Raw genomic sequence first — 14,040 nt, 5'->3', positions numbered from 1 at the left:
ACTGGGAGGTACAATAAAATTTTATGGACATGAATATGTGCCTATTCTACGAAGAATCCTCAAGGATGTCCAGAATAGAAAAGGTTAACAATCAACAGATACTCTTTAGGGTCTCTGCCACTCAACTTTAGAAATCCATGACTTAAATTGTGGTATTTAATTTATTCCTACCACTCTAGCCCTTCACTCTATTTTGCCTCACAGCATGTCTCATGACATTTGGTACACACAAAGGATTTTATTTCTTTATTATTAGATGTATCCCCAGTAACTATTATGATACTTAGAACATATTATATGCTTAAAAAATCTGTTGAATTTTTAATTCTATAAAATGAAGTACATCAGAACAAAGACTAAAATACATTTCCTTTTTAAAAAAATCTGAAAGCCTGCTATGTGTTATGCTCTGTACTAGGCATTTTACAATCATATTTACTTCATTGACTCTTAATAACATCACTTTGTGGAAAGTTTCTCAATCCTTAAGAGTCTTTTATAAAACTATAATCTGTGAAAAGAAGCCAGGCAGTATTATCAGGATTGAGTTCGCCGCTAAGTATGACATTAGCTTAGATAAGCCACGTATCCCCTGTGGAACTCAGTTTCTACATCTGTACTACAGGGATAATACCAGGACCACATACTACAGGTCACAAGGATAATAAATGTGAATATAAATAGTATACTAGAAGTGCTGTAACAAATGATGCAGTGTAGGTTCCCATTGTGGTTGCAGGAGAGAAGCAACCATAACTTGGGAGAGAAGCAGAGAGTGAGGAATGGCTGCACAGTGTACTGTGACACAGGAACAGAGCATGCAGAAATTGGGAGACCCCTGGAAAGGCTCCTGACTCAACAGGACAACAACTAGGTCATCTGCAAACTATGCTGCTCATCCTCTCTCAGACTGCATTACTCCATAGAGAGAAAGAATGTCCCAACTCTAGCCTGGGAAGAGAATATTTTTGCATGCCGGGTTTCATAATCACCTTCTGGGAAGAAATTAGCATTTTATTTATTTATTTGTTTATTTATCTATTTGGTACTGGGGATTGAACTCGGGTCCTTGCGCTTGCAAGGCAGGCCACCGAACCGCTGAGCTAAATCCACGGCCCGTGATATTAGCATTTTAAATAAAATGTTAAACATTTTTCTTTTTACTAGGATTAAGATTTTTCTTAGGAAAAAAAAAGAGATTTTTTTTCTTAGAAATCAATCCTCTACTGAGCCAGATGATTGTCAGGTAAACATCAGTGAGTAAACCAAAGTTCTCAATGTATCTAGTTTAATAATAAATATAAAAAAGGCAGTATAATTTCTGCCTGTTCTAGGAGAAAGTGTTCATGTGTTCCTAAAATGTATGATGGTGATAAATCACTCCAGTGTCCAATGAGATTCTACTGGATATATTTAAAAGAAAGATATACTCTAACCATGTTCTTTCTGTACTGAATGCCCTGCCAAGAGGAAATCTTTAAATTGGTCTTCCAGGGAACTTTTACCCATTAGACTTGATGGGGAATTTGATCACAAAGGGTATTTAAAAAAAAAAAAACAAAACAAAAAAAAACATCCAAACTAGTGATCTTTAAAGTAGGTATGAGGTCTAGGGTCTTTTTTTGAATGAAGAGTACTTTAATGGCCTCTCTTTACAGATCATCAATAAGTACTTGCCTAAAAGCATCTCCTTCCAAATATATGATAGTTCTTTCCAGCTATTTCCTTTTGTCGCCTTTTCAAATTAATCTTTTTTTCCATATTATTAAAAGGGGTAAACACTCACTTCTTAGAAGTTAGCCCATAGTACTCGGCTTTGGTGTGTATACATTTAGGTGACCAAGCAAAAGGTCATTTTGAAAAACCCAAAAGGTTAGAGATGTTAAAATTTTCATCCTAAGACTGAAAAGCAAATCCTTCTTAAGAGGAAAGCTTCCTTTATTTTGCTTAAAGCAATATCAGAAGAGAACCTAATGAAGTTACTAGCAATAAGACACTGACAATCAGTTTTGTGTGTAGTCACTATAACTTTTGGCATATCCTCAGTAGTTTAAAAAACAGACTACCATATTACCCTAGAAAGAATGGCTACCATCAAAAAATCTAATAACAAATGCTGGTGAGGCTGTGGGTAAGGGAGGGCTTCTGTGTTGTTAGTGGAAATGCAAACCAGTAAAAGCACTATAGAAATCAGTGTGACAAATTCCTCAGAAAATTAAAAATACTAGAAATTCCATTTAACCCAGCTATGCTCCTTCTAGGTATCTTCCCAAGAGTTAAAAATCATCACATTACAGGGATACACGCACAACCATGTTTACAGCAGCACAATTCATAATAGCTAGATCTTGGAAACAGCGTATATAACCATCAAGAGGTGAATGGATAAGGAAAATGTGGTATTTATAACCGATGAGGTACTACTCTGCTATAGAGATAAACTTGAGGCATTTGCAGGCAAATGGATGCAGCTTGAGAACATAATATTAAGAGAAATAAATCAGACACACAAGCTTAAATATCTTATGATTTCTCATATGAAAAACTCAAAGAAATAAACAAATAAAAAGCAAAATAGAAGGTAAATACGAAGTAGGGCGTTCAAACAATTCTCCAAATTACCTATTCCATTGCTTCAAAAATATTTTATATGCTGATTTGCTTAATTTAAATTACAGGCACTATTCTCTCCGTCCACTGAAAAGAAAGTTTTGACCTATTTGTTTCTTATTTTCAGGTTTTTTTTGTCTATGTCTTGCACTCTGAATAAATATTTTTAAGAATATGACACAATGTATTTAACTACTGTTCTTATTTTGTTACAAAATTTTAATTTTTTCATAAAATAAAAAATAAGCTGGGATGATAATTTCTTGCATACTCATATATTTATGTGGAAAGATATCTTAAGCACTTATTTTTGTTTGCTTGCTTTTCTTTTTGGTACCAGGGATCGAACTCAGATCCTTGTGCTTGTGAGGCAGGCAGTGGAACAACTGAGCTAAATCCCCAGCCCAAGCATTTACATTTTTAAAAAGCACTTTATTTGATTATGACGTCTATCTTATTCTACCAACAAACAATGCTTTACCTATGCATAAACTATCTTTAACTTCATGTCTCATTAAGAGATAATTTTCACCTGTTTAATTCCTCAAGATTTAACATATGTGGGCCCAGGGATTGAGCTCAGTGGCAGCATGCCTGCCTGGCAAACACAAGGTCCTGAGTCTGATCCTCAGTGACAGGGGAAAAAAAAAGATTTAAAATACTTGTTCTTATAATCAGTTGCACACTAACAATCATAACTAAATCCAAAAGAAATTTAATATTTAGAATTTTAAAATGTAGTTATTATGTATATGTGTCACAGAGTACAAGGTAATCAAGCAGAGACTTCCAAACATAATACATTGGAATTTGTTTTAAAGAATGAAATGAGTTCCATGTCCAAAAGAACTATGTAAACTCCTTAACTTGTACAAAAGCTTGGTCATGTGACTTCTAAATGGCTGATAGTAGGTATCATATAATTTTTATATTTAATTTTGCTTTCACTGGGTATACTTAAAAGGGTGATTTAAAAATTGCTATTTACTGCACACTTTGTAGTAGCTAAAACTTGGAAATGACAAATTTGCCCATCAATTGGAAACTGGATTAAGATGTGATTTTTCTATAAAATGGAATACTACTCAGCCATAAAGAATGAGAAATTAGATTCATGTGTAGGAAAATGGGTACATATTGAGGATATACTCCTAAGTGAAATAAATAAATCACACATGTGTAAATACCGAATAGTTTCTCTGGTGTGAAAAACTATAATAGTACATAAGATCCTAATGAGATAATTGACAATGTGAAACAGGAAGAAAAGGGCTAGAGACGTGGGCAAGGTGGGAAGGGTAGGGGAAAGGTAATAAGGGAAAAGAAAAAAATATGAGAAAATGGAAAGTGTTTGTAAATGGGGATGGTAGGAGGGGGTGAAGGGAGGGCAGGGACAAGGGGAAAAAATGAGAACCAAGACTTGTCATGTAAAGGTACAAGATCCCAACAATGAATGTAACTGTACTGTATACCTAGGAGGGCAGGCAAGGGGAAAAAATGAGAACCAAGACTTGTCATGTAAAGGTACAAGATCCCAACAATGAATGTAACTGTACTGTATACCTAAAATGTACTAATAAACTTAATGAGAAAAAAATTGCTATTTATATTATCACAAATGTCTTTTACAATTATTTAAAATAATTATAATAATTTTAGATATTAACTTTGAAAATCTGTGCGAAGAGTACACAACTTTCAAAATCCTTTCAGAGGATACTCAAAGAACATTCAGAGACAGGTTTAAACTACCTGCAAGTCAAAGGCCTAAGCTAACCATCTAAAATGCTAATTTCTAAAATAATCATGAAATCAGAATTATTTCAGAAAAGTATAAACTCTTCCTCATATACATCTTGCATGTGGCCAAATCTGGAATTCTGAATCCAGTAAATGTCTAATAAACACAAGCTCATTGACCAATTATTTTCACTATCCAACAGATATCTTTTTAAAGGCATATTTAATCTCCACGGAAATATCCTTTCAAATCTTAGTCAAATACTAATCAAAGTATGTTACTGAAATGAACCTCTGGAGTAGGTAATATACATGTTGTGAATTTCATTCCCCAGGTCTCCTCTGTGCATCCATGTTCACAGAATGTCAGCACATATACACCTTACCCAGAAAGCCCAGGAGGTAAAACTTCTTCTTTTTGCTCTGCAGTTTGAACCCAGTGCCCTCCACATTCTAGGCAAGCACTCTACCATTGTACATCCCCAGTCCTTTAAATTGTGAGACAGAATCTCACTAAGTTTTCCAGGGTGGCCTGACTTCCAAAGGGATCTCTCTGTTTCAGCTTCCTGAGAAACTGGGATTATAGACATACAATGTCATGTGTCACTTAAAACAGTTTTTACTTTGAAGAAACATGTAGGAGGAGGCAGATCTGTTCTCTGACATAGGTTCCCTGTTGTTATGAGACTCAGGGGTAGCAGTCAGAGGCCCTGGGGCAGGGAAAACAGGAAAAAATGTCAGGCATGGTCTTCTGGAAGAGGGATGCTTGAACTGAGTCTTGAAAGATGGGCACAGGTTTGTTAAAAGGATCCCCAGACAAAGAGAAAGAACAAAGCCATGGAGCCTCCTGGCTACCTAGAACCTTCCTCCCTGTTCTACAGGTAGTTCAGGATGGCTATGTGTGAGGGGGATGTAAGTGTGAACACTATGTACATGGTACCTGCACTGGGAATACAGAAGTGACAGAGTGGCAATGGGTGGAGCTGACAGGTGGCAGGAGCCAGACAAAGAGACTGTATTATATGGACACAGTGGCATTTGAACTTGCACCTTGTGGCAGAGGGAGGCTCCAGGAGAGCAATGATGGGATGAGATTTGCTTTTTAGAAAGATGACTACAGTATGAATGATAAATTTGGGGGATTAGGAGGTGGAAGTTGGGTGAGAGTACAAATTAAGCTATCAACTAAAAGATACTTTCTTAGGTGCTTCTAGCAAAGCCTCACAAAGTGAAGGGGCTACACAGGAAGGGTGGTGACAGGGAGAATCTGAAGCACTGGCCTCTACATCAACTAGTCCCTGGTGGTGCAAGCACTACAGGGCAAATAGAGTGAAGAGAAACCCAGGATGAGTTCTAGTTCCAGGTTTCTCTGGGTTACATACAGAAATTGGGTAAATATTATTGTTAGTTGTAAAAATGTGCAAACTATAGGTCACTGATGGTGAGCCTTTTAGAGATTAAGAGCCCAAACTGCAACCCCAAACCCACTTATTTACTGCAAAGTGCCAACACTATAATTAAACCTGAATACTGAGGTTTTAGTTTAGAAAAAAACTCATACAGTAACATATTTTGTCTTAAATACAAATAATATGTGTAGGTTCGCCACCACTGCTATAGGTAAGCAGCAAGTTACAGAGAAAAGTGATTGTCAAACACTAATTACAGGCCCTTACTTGCTGTGTGAAGTAGGAGGCACAGGCATTCATGTCCCTGTTTTCTACTCAGTGGGGTAAAATAATTTGTTCATTATCACCTGGACAGTTTATCACAAGGCAGGCTTAAGCATAAGTCAATAAAAGGGACAAAGACCTTGCTTTTGCAGAACTTGTATCCAGGGAGGGGTGAGGTAGAACATAAACAAGCAAGCCATAAATCCAGGTGTGAAAAACTGATGTGGACAAGAGTAGAGATACAGTACAATATCTGAGGTGGTCAGGGACAGTATCTCTAAGGTCACATTTGCCCTGACCTTCACTGAAGAACAGGAAGTAGGCACATTCATAATGGAAGAGGATCAAACCTGAGAATCTCCCAGGTGGTATGAGCTTGGTGTGCCACTGAGGGCGGAATTCCAAGTACAGGAGAGATGTCAAAGAAGATATCCAAGTTGCAAGGGCATTCCTGGGAGGGTGGACCTGACACTCCTGCCACCTTGGAACAGCCTGTGAACCTGACCACTGTGCACAACATGGTACCGCTGAGAGCTGCATTATGACTCACAAATGCTTCTGGAAGCTAAGTCGGAGCTCAGTTGAGGCCTGCCTATTTTGGCTCTGAAATGGGGCCAGGAACAAACTCATTCAGTTTTGCTTAGAGAGATGAACTTTAAAAATCTGTAGATCAACAAAAGCCATTTTAAATTTATCCACTCTGAGCAAGAAATAACCTGCAGTCCAGGGGCTGACAGCTCTGCCCACCCCTGCCCCAGGCTCAGTCATACCACAATACCATAGGTGGGAGGGGTGGCACATGGAAACAAACACAGTTTCCTTCAAAGATGTTGCTGGGATTAGAGAGCATTTTCTCACTGGCTCTTCATTTGCTGAACTGAACAGGGCAAGGGTAAATGGCACTCCACCAAGGTACCTGCCAATGGTATGCCCCTGCCAAGAGGGGTTCTGCTACACAAACCTGAAAGCCACAGTGGGACTGGACTTAGGGTTAGGGTTAGCACAGTGGCATTCCTAGGCAAAGTGACCCAGCCAGCCCTCTGGTCCCTCACCAGGTGGTCATTTCCACTGTTGCTTTATAGGGAACAAGTATTTTGCAAGCAGGCTTTCCCATCTGTTTCAAATTTTACCTGCTAAGGGTGATACAGATCAAACTCCCAGATTCTCTGAAAAGATAGTGCTTTTAACTCCCATTCTAAGACACATCTGGCTTGGTATAATGGAAAGAAACTATCTCTAAAGTTTGCCAGTCTATAGCATGAGTAAATGGCTTAAAAAAAAAAAAATCAAACTATTCCTGAATTATGCAACCCCTTTCACATTTTCACATTTTCACATGGCATTATATCACACTATATAACTAACTATACTATATATGCTTATTTTAAAGATGGCTCCAAACTTTATGAAATGCTTCCTCTGGAACGGCACTGAAAACCTGAAGATCCCTGCCTCCAGACAGGTTCATCTCATAACTGAGCTCATTTTAAACCACGCTCCTCCTCTATGTGTTACAGTAGCCCAGAGGCCAACTTTCCATTCCTAAACTTACCTTCAGCTTCCAAGTACAAAGCATTTGCATACGCTTTCACAGCATCTCTGTGTCTCCTTCCTAACAACTTTCATAGTGGCAATTTTCAGTTGTTTGGAGTGATTGATTCACATGTCTGCCTCCCTCAATAATGTGCAACTTGTATGAGGGTAGGACCATATGTAGCTTTGCTTTCCATTGCATTCCTAAAACCTAGCACGGTGCCTGACACACAGTAAGTGCTTAATACATAGCTGCTAAGAAATAGGATGAAACACACATTTAGTTTCAAAGAGTGGATCAGTCAAAAATTCAAATCAAAGCTAAAGGAGAAGGCTTGGCTGTTTTTGGTTTTTTTTTTTTTAAATAAAAAACTACCCTGTCTTACTAACTTTCCTTGTTACTGGGACAAAATATCTGACAACTACAACTTAAAGAGGGGGAATTTGGGGGCTCATAGTTTGTAGAAGTTTCAGTACTTGCATGGTTATCTGGGTACAAGGAGGCATACCAAGGCGGAGGAGTATGGACAGTATGGTGGTAGACAGTATAGTAGACAGTATGGTGGAGGAGAGCTGCTCATACAAGGGCATCCAGGAAACAGAGTGTCTAGGGAGGAGGCATGAAGGGAAATATAACCTTTCTGGGTCACTCCAACAATGACGCATCACCTCCAACCAGGCTTCACCTCCTAACTTTACATTTACCTGTAAATTCCCTCTGATGAGTATCATGCACTGATGATACAATCACCTGCCCAAAGCCCCACCTATGAGTACCTGAGGATTCAGGAGAGACATCTAGATATAAATGTGGATTCTGCTCCTGGCCCCCTGCAAAACTCATGTGCATTTCTTTATGCAAAAGGGATTTAGTCCATCTCTAAGAGTTGCCACAATCTTAACAGTTTTAACATTGCTAAAGTCCAAGTCCAAAGTTCCTATCAAAAGAAACTTAAACACTGCTGACATACAAGACACAGGGTAAACACTGCCATTCGAAAAGGGAGGAACAGGGGTTTAGACATCAAAGTAAGCCTGAAATCCACCAGGGCAAATGTTAAATCTGGTAATTCCATGTCTGGCACCCACGGCAAGTTGTGGTGACAAGATGTTAGTTCCAAAAGCTTGCACGGCACCGTAACTCTTGCATTTCATATGCCTCTAGAACCAGCACCATGTGGATGCCAAGGCCTGCTGCTAATGGGAACAGAAGCCAGGCCCCATTTAAATTGCAGCTGCAGAGGTGTCAAGTCACCAGATGGCTGAGTGCTAGGAACCAAATCCCTGGGAGTTTGTGGTGAGTGCTAAGTACTGAATTCCAGGGAACAATTCCCGAGGTGCCTTGGTTCTGGAGTGCCCTGGGGCTGACTTTTCAAAGCAATCTTTCACTTCTGAAAAGGTGAGACTGCAAAGGGTGGGGTCTTGCAGATTTCTCACGTTGTTGCTAGCAATGTTTCCTTCTGTCCTGTTATTAAGTACTTGCTTCTTTTTAATGTTAATCATTTGGTAACTAACCTCTGCTCCATCTTTGCCAGCCCCAAGTTTACCTGAGTTTCCTTTGTGGCTAAACTCAAAACTTTTTATGTAATTCACCTGTGTTCTTTGCTCTTTATTCTTTTTTGTTTTGTTTTGTTTTGTTTTTTGTTTTTGTATTTTGAGACAGGGTCTCACCATGTAGTTGAGACTGACCTGGAACCAAGCTGGTCTCGAACTCACCGTGATCCTCCTGCCTCAGCCTCCCGAATGCTGGGATTACAGGTGTGTGCCACCACACCTGGCTTGATTCTTAATATATTAACTGGCTAAAACCCCCAACAGTACCCATGCCATAACCTGAATATTGAACTGCCTTAAAATTTCTTTCACCAGATAAGTTAGTTCCCCATCCTTAACCTCAGTTGCTTGAGAAGTCTTAGGACACGAGCAAAATGTAGACTAATTTTCTGCCAGAGCGTGACACACACTGCTTGATGTCCAACTACCGAAGAAGTCTTTTCACCTGAAATCTCCTGAGCCTAGTCTTTTAAGATATAGCCCCCCTCCCCCACTGCTTCTCAACTCTGACCAAAATCTCACATTAAGCTCTAGTTAGACCACTGTAGGGCTTCCCCAGCTGGCGTCTCCAAACTTTTCCAAAATCCTCCCACAAAGCAGTTTGAAATGCTTCTATTACCATTGTCAAATACAGTCACACTGATGATTCCACTTTTGTAGTATGAGAATGGTTATCAGTGTTCACTGTAGGAACAGATATAATAAAAATGTGATATATAAAGAATTTACTAAGTGGCTTATAAAGGCCACTTGTAGAATCAGAGGTGGAAGAATGCAAGAATCCAGGTTAGGCCAAATTTAAAAGGAGCAATCACTTCCTTTGTTAGGCATAATATTCAGCATTTCATGTACGTTCTTTCTCCTTGTAAGTCCAGCATCTCATAACCACCCATTTATACTAAGGAAACTGAAAGTAAGAGAAGCTATGGTTGCAAACCAAGTGGCAGAGCCAGAAGTCCTATCCAGGTCTATTTGATTTCAAGAGCCATGTTTTTAATCTATGCAGTGTTTTAAAACTAAGAAATAAATGCTGACATTCAGTAATATGTTGCTCCCTGCCATTCAAACACCTCATCTCCCTACCATGCCAAGGTGCATCCCATCAATTGGGGCAAATGGCTAAATATTAAAAAAGGATTTGAATGCCCATGATATGGCAACAGGGAGACTGGGTAACTCATAGAAAAGAAATAAGGAGGAATATGAACTAGCCTTTACTGAGAGCTTGTTTTATGCTACAAACTGCATTAAATGCTTTAATGTATATTTCTTTTAGTTTTAAGAATCTTGTAGAGTAATACTAGAAAAAAAAGGGTGGTTAAATAACTGATGTTTGATTACCCCAATGTCCACATTTTCTTTTTTCCCTATTAAAGACCTTTCCATATACACTTTCTAGCTAGGAATAAGACTATCTGAATAAAAGTCAGTGTCTCTCAGACTCTTCCAGGAGGTGAGGTCAGGCAATAAGTTATGAGCAATGACATATAACAAGAAGAGCACAACAGCTTTCAAAAATTTTTTGTATGAGACTGTAGGCTCTTGCCTCTTCCCTCCTCTTCTCTTCCTTCTTTCCTCCTTCCACTACTTGGCACTTGGATATGATGGGTAAAGCTTCATCTTGGATCATAAAGTTAGGGGCCTCACCTTATGTTCAGCAGATTCAGTACATGGAACCAGCTTTGTTCTAAGATTGTAGAACCATCATAGATCACTAGATTGTCTGTCTGTAACTTCTGTTTTAATGTGAAAGAGAAATATTACTTTAACCTACAGTTCTTTGAGGTTTTTGTAACAGGCAGCTAATCCTAACTAATCTAGAAACTCACTCAAAGTGATAATAGAGTGTAAATGTAAGCACATTAGTCTTCAAAGTTCATGCTCCCAGGTAAAGCCTAAAGAACTCTTGCCTATAATTTGCAATAGACTTTTTAAAAGTTTCAAATTGCTGAAAAAGAATTTGATAAAAGAAAATAGGAAGGTTCAAATATGCTCCCAATTCTGCACACCCCAGGAAGACTCCAAAGAAATAGGCTGCTCAACAGTAAAGAATTTGGTCTCTATTAGAGATGAGCAGAGGAAAACTGTCAGGAAAATCACAGTCACAAGTAGGGAGCTGGAAGTAAGATGGGGGCAGGGAAGGGGCTGGCTGGTAGCTTCTGTGAAAGATGCTGTGAGTTGAATGGTGGGCACTGCAGAAAGGAGCTATGGCAATGCCTGGAATGAGACAGACAAGAAAGAATTACAAAGCACTTTGAAATGGAAGGAGATGAAGTTCAAATATACACAGCCTGGAAAGGGACAAGGGGAATCATGTGATCCACATCAAAGACAGACTACAGTTCAAAAAGGCAAAAAAGAAAGGTCATGGTTGAGGCCCTGACAACTCATTTTTATTCATTTCCTTTATACTCCTCACAATACTATTGTAGGAGTAAATTTAAGTTGTGTCACAACGGAGTAGAATCCTAAGCGAAAGGAGGTCATTAAGCGGAGTTTACTACTAACCTTTGTTCAACTTCTAAATGAACAAGTGATAAGAACTTAGGGGAGCAATGTAGTGATTGGAGCTAGGCCTAATTTTATTCAAGACTCATCTTCATAACCCAGAAAAAGAAAATAGGTCACAATGTCTAAAGGTATTATTTTAAACAACACAGTAAATAAATCAGAATAAAGGCATGTAGGAAGTAGAAAATACAGATGAGAAATAAAAAGGAAGTAGGCAATAGTAATAAAAAGCAGCAACATGAAAACAGACATGACACAAATTAAAAGGTACTTTACGACTGGGTAAATGAATTTTACCCTGTAAATGGACGTCCAAATTACTTTTGGGTGGTCTCAGGTCCAAGCTGTTTGCTAGTACACACAGAGTTAGGACAGCAGTAAGCGACATGCTATATGGAAGGCAATGCAAACCATTGCACCAGCTGTGGACCAACATGACAGAATCAAAATAGTTTGTTTTTGTTTTTGTTTTTGTTTGGTACCAGGGATCGAACTCAGGTCCTTGTGCTTGCGAGACAGTCGCCAGAACCACTGAGCTAAATCCCCGGCCCAAAATAGTTTTTGATAATAATATCTGGATGGCAAAAGGAAAGTGGGAAGGAAAAATAAAAATAAAATTTGGAAATTCAACTTGAGTGACACTCAGTGAAAATCAAAGACTGGGTTTAGTGGGCTATTTTTGCATGGGTAAAAGAAACTTAAAGAAGTCTATACTCAGATGCCATTTAAATTAGACTTAAAAAAACAAAAACAAAAACAAAAAAACTTCTTTACCAGAAAAACCAGCTAAAAGAAGACTCTTCTAAATTTTAAAATGTTTTACCCCTTTCAGTTTCAGAAAACTAAACAAAAATTACAAATTTCAGGCCACTGAGGGAAAATACTCACATAGATTATTCTAAAAAAACCTGGAAGACCTGATATAGTTTTCTTTTGTTGAGGGTCTTTTTCATTTTAATTAATGTTGTTTTCTTTCTGAGGGTTCTGACAATTAAAGCAACAACAGGGAATGATGGCACTTATAGAAAAGAGGCTTAAAAGAACAAATCTCAAACAGTCAAATAAAATCACTCAAAACGTGAAGGACAACGTTCACATTAGGCTGTGCCTGTTGGAACACCTTTACGATGGAAGAAAACCAGAACAAGTTTCAAAGAACAGTAAATTAATCTCAACACAAAGATAGGGGGAAAAATGTTTTTAGAAACTCGACATAAGAAAACTCCGTGACTCAACTGTGCACTGAGAGGCAAATGTGCACCCTTCTAGCTCACAGCGGCATCCAACACGTTATGGCCCAAAACTTAAATCACACAGGCCCAACTACCTGGTGGGGGGGCGGTCAGCTGCAATGTATTCTCTTCAAGAGTGGAGCTGCTGAGAAAGCTCAAGTAAACAAAGCCACTTTGGCACCCATAAATCACAGCATTTGGGGTTCTCAGGCGATGTCCACAGTGTGTAGGTAGACACTGGAATTGTTAACTAATTATACTGCAATTAGACTTTACTTCAGCCATACACTTGGGTTTACAAGGCCAGTCTGATTATTGTTACTATTATTGCTATTGTTATTGGGTGCTGGGGATTGAGCCCAGAGAATGAACACATAGTCTGCAACACTATGCTAAACCCCTAGCCTGTTATTTCTTAATATATGCTGAACAAATAGCCTATTTTAAATTGGCTGCATACTTACAATTTTAGATTTTCATACAAGTAACTTTTTATAGCAGAGTTCTTTGTTGGTTTGCTAAGTTTTGAAACAAGGTAAATGTATTCAAAGAAATCTACACTTTGGTTTTCGATTTTAAATTTAGGTTTGCCCTTTTTGGGGGGTGGGTTGATGAGAGGGAGTCTTTCCGTCCACAAAGAGGTCTTCCACAATTGTCACGGGACTAAAAGCAACCTATGGACTTTGGGAAGTCAGTTGAGGACGCGGATTAATGAGCCAACACTCAGCCTCCTCCCTTCTATTTCCCAGCTGCAGCTCAGGGAGAGGACTCTGAGCCTCCCTCAAAATGGGCTTCATTTGCCTCCTTCTTCCTCAAAGGAACTAACAACGCCCAATATCACCAAATTGTAAGCAAGACTATCCAAAAGCATAAGATGTTTGCCAACTAGCAGCGCCAGGGCAGGGAGGCAAACGAGAGCGACCCAACGTGGACGCGCCCGGAGGGGAGTGCGCTCACCTGAGGCGAGACCTCAGCCTCAGGAAGGAGAACCTTTCTACCCGGAGGGCTCAGGCGCACACCTACCTGCGGGTGGCAAACTGGGGGCAGCCTCAGCACGATCGCCCACTTCTCTTGCCCCAGATGACCCCCGCCTTCAGCAGAGGTCCTCCCGTCCAGAGGAGAGGAAGCAGCCAGGCTGCCACTCAGCCCTGCAGCCGCGCCACCTGCCCGTGGCCCCGCCGGCAGGT

At 39.4% G+C, this 14,040-nt stretch overlaps 1 protein-coding gene across 1 annotated transcript in view; it reads right to left on the bottom strand.

Moving 5' to 3' along the window:
- Lrrc8b (leucine rich repeat containing 8 VRAC subunit B) overlaps positions 1-14,021 on the bottom strand; it is a 65,228-nt gene extending 51,207 nt beyond the window's left edge. The window contains exon 1 of the mRNA XM_010636644.3: positions 13,877-14,021. The gene's annotated coding sequence lies outside the window, so the exon portion shown is untranslated. The remainder of the gene's footprint in view (positions 1-13,876) is intronic.
- Between the last annotated feature and the right edge of the window lie 19 nt (positions 14,022-14,040).

The sequence above is a fragment of the Fukomys damarensis genome, unplaced genomic scaffold (genome assembly GCF_012274545.1).
Source record: "Fukomys damarensis isolate Sample0158 unplaced genomic scaffold, DMR_v1.0_HiC HiC_scaffold_33, whole genome shotgun sequence".
Lineage (NCBI taxonomy): Eukaryota > Metazoa > Chordata > Mammalia > Rodentia > Bathyergidae > Fukomys > Fukomys damarensis.
The sequence above is the reverse complement of the archived record's forward strand: the minus strand, read 5'-3'. Positions and strand labels throughout refer to the sequence as shown.